Raw genomic sequence first — 6,665 nt, forward strand, 5'->3', positions numbered from 1 at the left:
CTCCAGAGCAGAACCATGTAACAACAATGATTTGTTTTAAATATTGGACACATTTTCCACCTTCCACGTGTTAACGGTGCCAGTGAAAAACTGTGGAAAAAACTCCTGAAGTGTGAGCCAAGAATTCCCTTCATCATCCTTTTGCTAAGGTGCACAATTTATCCTGATTTATCCCGATTTATCCCACCCCAGCCTCGCTCAGACACTTTCTCAAGGCGTGTCTCCTCCGAGCCTCTTGGGAGCACCATTTCCACGTCTGTCTGGGCTGGCTGGACACGTCACCATCCCTGTCCCTGTCCCTGGCCGGGAGCAGGTCCTGAGGAGGGCGAGTGACCCATGGAATGTCACTTTGCCCATGGAATGGGGGGGGGGGGGGAGGAGGAGGAGGAGGAGGAGGAGGAGGAGGAGGAGGAGGAGGAGGAGGAGGAGGAGGAGGAGGAGGAGCTGGAGCCCAGAGGTTGGATGGGGCAGCTCCGGCAGGTGCTGAGAGCTGTTCCTGAATTAAACACAGCTCTGGTTAATTAAAGCAATTTAGGGCAGTGCTCTGGGGTGGGAAAGGAGAGGGATTGGGAGCATTCCCAGAGTCCTGTGGGAGGACACGAAGGGACAGTGGCAGCGACGGGAGGGGTGGCTTGGACCTTAAACAAGGTGGGGAATTTTGATAATGTCCCCTTCCTCCTGAGGAAAGCACTGTGGGAGCAGGGACAGGAGCCAGGGAAGGGCTGGAGCTGTGGCAGGGGGTCGGGATGGGGTCTCAGGGGTTCGGGATGGGTCTCAGGAGTTTGGGATGGGTCTCAGGAGTTTGGGATGGGTCTCAGGGGTTTGGGATGGGGTCTCAGGGGATGTTCCTGGCAGGATTTTCCCCAGTGCTCCTGGGCTCCACTGCCCCCATCTCCCTGTTCTCCTCAGTGGGTTCTCGGTGTTTGTGTCCTCGTCCCCTGAGCCCGGCCTCTCCCCCGGGGAGCGAGCCTGAGCACGGTAGCTGGGATGGATAATTTGCATGGCAATAAAGAATCCAAAAACTGGGGTCAGCTTTGAGCAGAAACACAGCGTCCTTGGGCTGTGAAAAACTGCTGCAAAAACAGCAAGTTCAGGCTGCCTGGCTGCTGAGTTTTGTCTGAACACGGAGGCTGAATACCAGCAGAGTAGTTTGTTTTATTTCCAGCTTGCCTGAAACCAGAGATTCCTGGGAGGTTTCCAAGCCAGTCGCTGAACCCAACTGGATTTTGATTGCTCTATCGCCTGTGAACCTGAAATTCTGGAGCTGCTCTGATCCCTGCAGCACTTTGGGTGTCCCAGCTCCCTCTCCTGGCATCCCAGTGACCCTTTCACAATCTCTGTGTCAGGCTGTGGTTTGTATTTGCTGGATTTTTCACATTCTCGATTTATCATGGAATGGTTTGGGTTGGGAGGATCCTGAAGGATCATCAGTACCATGGGCATGGGGACACCTTCCACTGTCCCAGGCTGCTCCAAAACTGCCCTTGGACACTTCCAGGGATCCAGGGGCAGCCACAGCTTCTCTGGGAATTCCATCCCAATATCCCATGCCATCCCTTATCCCAAATCCCTCTTTGCCTGTCGAAAACCCAGCAGGATTCCAGTGTTCAGCCCCCAAGCACGCAGGGAGCAGGAGCAGCCAAAACCTTGGAACGAGTCGTGGGCTGGGAGCAGAGCAGAGCCCTGAGCTCAGCGCCGGGGCAGCTCCACACATGGAACGTGACGGCTCCGGAGAGCGGCACCTCTGCTCTCCTCAGTTCCAGGAATGTTCTAGGAAGTGGGCAGGAGCCTCCTGCTTTGGGAGCAGCCCCATTTCCCTGCAGTTTGGCTCTCTCGGGATGCTGCTGTGGCACAGCAGCCCCCGGTGTCCGGGTGGTTTTTGGGGTTTAGAGCCCCCCCCTCACCTTAGTTTTATCCCCTTTCCTCTCATCCCACCAAAGCTGCTCCCTGCAGCTGGCAGAAAATGGGATTTTTCTAATTAATACCGAAATAAACTCAGCGGTGTCCAGCACAGGAGGGGAGAGCCAGGGGATGGGAGCACAGGGCTGTGCATCCCAGAGCTGCTGCAGGACAGGAAAATCCTGAGGGAATCAGCAGAGCTGGGATGGGATCCGAGTCCTTTTCCAACTCCTGCAGCTTTAGGAGGGATCCTTGTGGGATTTCTCTCCCTTTTCCCAGGCAGTGCTGAGCGTTTGGGGTTTGTTCCAGGACTCTTCTTTGTAGTGATGGGGAAAACATGAGTGGAGTCATTTCCCTGTAACAGGAATAAAAAAGGAACAGAATAAAAAAAAAAAAAAACAGCCTTTGGTGGGTGGGGGACAGAGGTCTTGCAGAAGTTGCCTCCATGGAATGGCAGTGAGCAGAAATCTCCAGGGATTTTCCAGGTGCTTGGATATTCTCCCTCTGTCAGTCCAGGTTCCATCCTCCCTCTGGGAATTATTGGGAGCCTGGGCTTGCACTGACTTTGTGTCTGGTTTGATTCCTTTCCCTGGGCAATGCACACCCACAAATGAGTGGCTGGAAAAGTGGATCCAGCCTTTGCTGTGAGGGAGGAACTTGTGATCCCCTCCAAAGCCCTGGCAGTCCCAAAATTTTCCTCCTTCCTTCACTCCCCCCAGCAGCTGGAACCCAGCACCAGGCTGTGAACAAGGAGTGGGAAAAGGGATGCTCAGGAATCTTTAGGGTGGGACTGGATAATCCTCAAAGTCCTTCCCACCCAAACCATCCTGGCATCCTGTGATTTATGATCCAAATGTGCCTTGATGCCCCACATCCCTTTCCTCTGCCCCAGCCAGGCAAACTCCTTCCCTGCACCCCAAAATCCCTCTGAAAAAAAAAAAAAAACCAAACACAAAGAGAGCGTGGAAAAATCCAACTGAGGGGCTGAAATCGGTTAAGGAACAAGATTAGATCAAATATTTCTGAGCATCTGGGGCTTCTTGACCACCCCACTGTGGCCCATCCCTGGCTGTCAGACCCTGAGCATTCCCAGAAGGAGTTAAGGGAGATCTGGGTGGGAGCCAAGAGTTTTTGCCGGAAGCTTTATCTTCCCCCTCCCCAAAAAAAAAAAAAAAAAAAATCTGATGTCTGGAGCTCTGGACAAGGCATTGTCCTCATAAAACACAGCAAGAACAACAAAACAAGCCTTGCTATTCCCAGCTCTGTAACAAGCCATAAAATGGGGGGGAAAAAAAAGGCAAAAAGAGAAAAAAAAAAAAAACAAAAAAAAGGCCCTGGAAATGTAAGAGTTTTATTAAACTGGAACCATGTGTTTCCCATAGTCCCGTCTCCATAAGCTGTGCACATCCCGTCCATGTTTATGTTCTCCTCGGGGGTGTGAGGGGGTTTTTTCCATGCCTGGGAATGATTAGAAGGAGGGAGCCTGGATGAACTCATGTCTCCTGTGAGCAGCACCAGGAAACCTGAACACACCGGGAGAGGCACAAATCCTGCGGGGATGGAAACGTGGGACACCGGGAAGGGGGGAAAAAAAGGAGAAAAGGGGGAAAAAAAAGAAAATTCCGGAGTGGAAAAAGAGGAGAGAGTTGTCCCATTGTAGGAAGTGTTGGATTGAGGAGATTCCCTGGATATTCCTGAGGGTCTGGAGCGACCCTGCCTCACCCAGGGACGTTCAGAGAGTGTGGATTAAAACACCCCAAAAGGAAATTATCCTGGGAATGAATGTGGAGCTCCCTGGAGCCTTCCCTGGATAAAGGAGATTTTCCAGGAGCTATTTGGGCACCAGGAGTGGCCGTGGGGAGCTGGGTGGTGAAGCTGGAGTTGAGATTTGGGCAGGAATGGCCCGGGAAGGAGGCTCAGAGCAGGAATCTCGGGGGAAATGGGTCATGGGATATTTTTAGGTGGAATTGGCAGCGCTGTGGTTGTTGTTTCCAAGTGGGGAGGATTGGGATGGACTGGGAGGCATCCCCTGGATAGGGGAGCAGGTGTGGGGACACCTGCGTGGTGACACAGCCTCACAGAGGGGACCTGACATCATGGAGAGTGACCTCACACATCCCAGGGATTACAAACGCAATTTCACCCGTTTTTCCTGGTGCTGAGCCCATTCCCTCCCCTCTGCCCAGAGCTTCTCCTCCTGCAGGACACCCAGGCGTGCCCGGGCCACCAATCCAGCATTTCCTGGGCTGCAAATCCCAGCCTGGTTTAGGTTGGAAATGCCCTCAAAGCTGCTCCCATCCCACGGGCACCTTCCCCAAACCAGGTTAAAACTTCCCTCCTCATTTCTCACTTGGAATCCTTGGATTTGGCATCCAGCTGATGCCAATCTTTTTTTTTTTCCCCTCAATGATAAAGGGATTTTTTTCTATCTCAAATTCTCCTTGTTCAGTAACACCATGCCTGGCAATTAAGTCATCCCTCAGACTTTAATTAATTTGGATGAAGTGGCTCCCTCAGACCAGGCATTTTCTGCAGCCTTTGATCCCTTTTGGAGCTGTTTTCCAGTTTTGATGGCCCTGTCCTTATCCCTGTGGAAAACTCATCCCATTTGGGGTCTGCAAATGTTCCCAGCAGCACCTGGACATTTTTTTACTGTGTTACTCCAGCCTGGTTGGGGACATTTCCAGGGATGGGGCAGCAGCCACAACTTCTTTGGGAATTCCATTCCAGGGCATCCCCAGCTCATCTGGGAGACAAAAAAAAAAAAAAAAAGGATTTTTTTCCATGAGGAATGGCTCCAGGCTGTGCCTGCTCATAGCTTGAATTTATACATATATATATATATATGTGTATATATATAAAGGGAATTTTGTATTGAATTAAATTTTATAGTTGAAATCATGGTCCCTGATTTGTGTTCACGAAGCATTTCGTTGATCATTTGAAAAATATAAATTGGAAATTGATTACAAATCGGTTTAAAGGGAAGCTGAAGTACTGGCAGTAAATTTGTGAGGCTTAAATTTGCAAGCTTCTTCTTGATGCAAATTCAAAACTTAATTCATTGTAAGGAGGGCATTGCAAAGACTTAGAAGATGTTTTTGAAATAATTAACTATAGGAAAATGAAAATGTTGATATTTGAATGAGTGTGCTTGGAAGGCAAGTGCAGAGCTCTCACCTTCAGGAGAATCCGGGGTGGATTCACATCCTGGGGCTTCTCCAAATGGAGCTGTGGGGAGGGATTTCAATATTCCAACTTTCCCTGAATTACTCTCTTGTTTCCCCTTGAATTCTCACCTTCCACGGGGGGAGGGTGCTCACGTGGCCACTTGTCCTATAGAAAATTCCAGCTCCTCTATCTGAAATGTTTTTATTTTATTTTTATTTTATTTTATTTTATTTTATTTTATTTTATTTTATTTTATTTTATTTTATTTTATTTTATTTTATTTAGTTTTATTTTATTTTTATTTTATTTTTTAGGCAGATGCAGTGACTGGAAATCCTGCCCGTGGCACCGAGCAGGAGTTCCTGGGATCTGGGGAGCCGGGCCAGGGCTCTCCATCTGCTCCAAGCCCTTTGCCAAATTAAACTCCAGCGCTGCAGATCGCACAAAGGGGAGAAAAGAACCGCGGAAAAAAAAAAATTAAAAAAAAAAAAAAATTAAAAAAAAAGGGAAAACTCTGAAATTCAACCGAGGGCAGAGGGAGTGAGGTGGGGCTGACAGATGTGGCGGGGAGGGGTCACATCTGCCGGGGGGTGACACCCCGGAGCCCAAGGCTGGATGTGCCTCCAGCCCACCTGAGGGAGGCAGGAAAGGTGTTTGTGTCCCTGCTTGGAATTTCGCGGGAAATGGAGGGATCGCCTTTCTGCCGGCAGGAGAAAGAGGCGATTTTCCTTCTAAATCAGGCAGCTCCCGTGTCAAAAGTTCCACTGCGAAATCCCACTGCACTCGGAGCGCGGCTTTTAAATTTTATTTTTTTTTTTTAAATTTTTTTTTTTTTTTTAATGAATAAAATCTTAATAAATGTCCAGGGCTTGATTTCTCGCAGCAGCCTCGCCTGGCTTTGATCTCCCCTTGCCTGGGCTCAGCCCCTGCCAAGCCAAAGAGGGAAAAAGTCCCCGGCTTTAAAGCTGAGGGTGTTTTTTTAAAGCTCTTGGCCGCGGAGCCGTGTGTGATACATCATCCCTGCTCTCCCAAATCCAGAGCACACACTGAAACAATTTCCCTGTGGTTTCCCTCCTTGGTGGAGTCGAATTCCTAGAAAACAAAAGGAATTTTGCAACCGTGGTCACAAGCTCGGGAGCTGGAAATGTTCCCCCGGGGCCGGGAGCCCTTTTTGGGTTCCTGGGATCGGCCGTGCCCGGTGGCACCTCGGTGCCCACCCCAAATCCCGCATTCCCCCCACGCGTGTGTGTGAAATCCGGGAGTTTCTCCAGCCCTGGGGATCGCAGGGAGGATTTAGGGAATTCTCCAGCCCAGGGGTCTGAGCTGGTCCTGATTAAACCCAAAGGTTTGGGATGGGCACGGGATTTCATCCCAGGGGATGCAGAGGCAGGAATTGCTCCCGGGATTGGGAATGGGGACTGGAATGGGATTGGAAATTGGGAATGGGATTGGGAATGGGGACAGGAATGGGATTGGGAATTGGGAATGGGATAGGAAATTGGGACAAGAATGGGATTGGGAACTGGGACAGGAATGGGAATTTGGACAGGAATGGGATTGGGAATTCAAACAGGAATGGGATTGGGAATGGGGAT

General features: G+C 50.1%; 1 long non-coding RNA gene across 1 annotated transcript; it reads left to right on the top strand.

The window, feature by feature from the left end:
• Positions 1-383: 383 nt before the first annotated feature.
• LOC148221183 (uncharacterized) lies at positions 384-5,597 on the top strand. The gene is made up of 3 exons (XR_015808509.1): positions 384-480; positions 1,166-1,352; positions 5,385-5,597. It is a non-coding gene; the product is annotated as an uncharacterized LOC148221183 (long non-coding RNA).
• The last annotated feature ends 1,068 nt before the right edge of the window (positions 5,598-6,665 follow it).

The sequence above is a fragment of the Sturnus vulgaris genome, chromosome 26 (genome assembly GCF_052056855.1).
Source record: "Sturnus vulgaris isolate bStuVul1 chromosome 26, bStuVul1.hap1, whole genome shotgun sequence".
NCBI lineage: Eukaryota > Metazoa > Chordata > Aves > Passeriformes > Sturnidae > Sturnus > Sturnus vulgaris.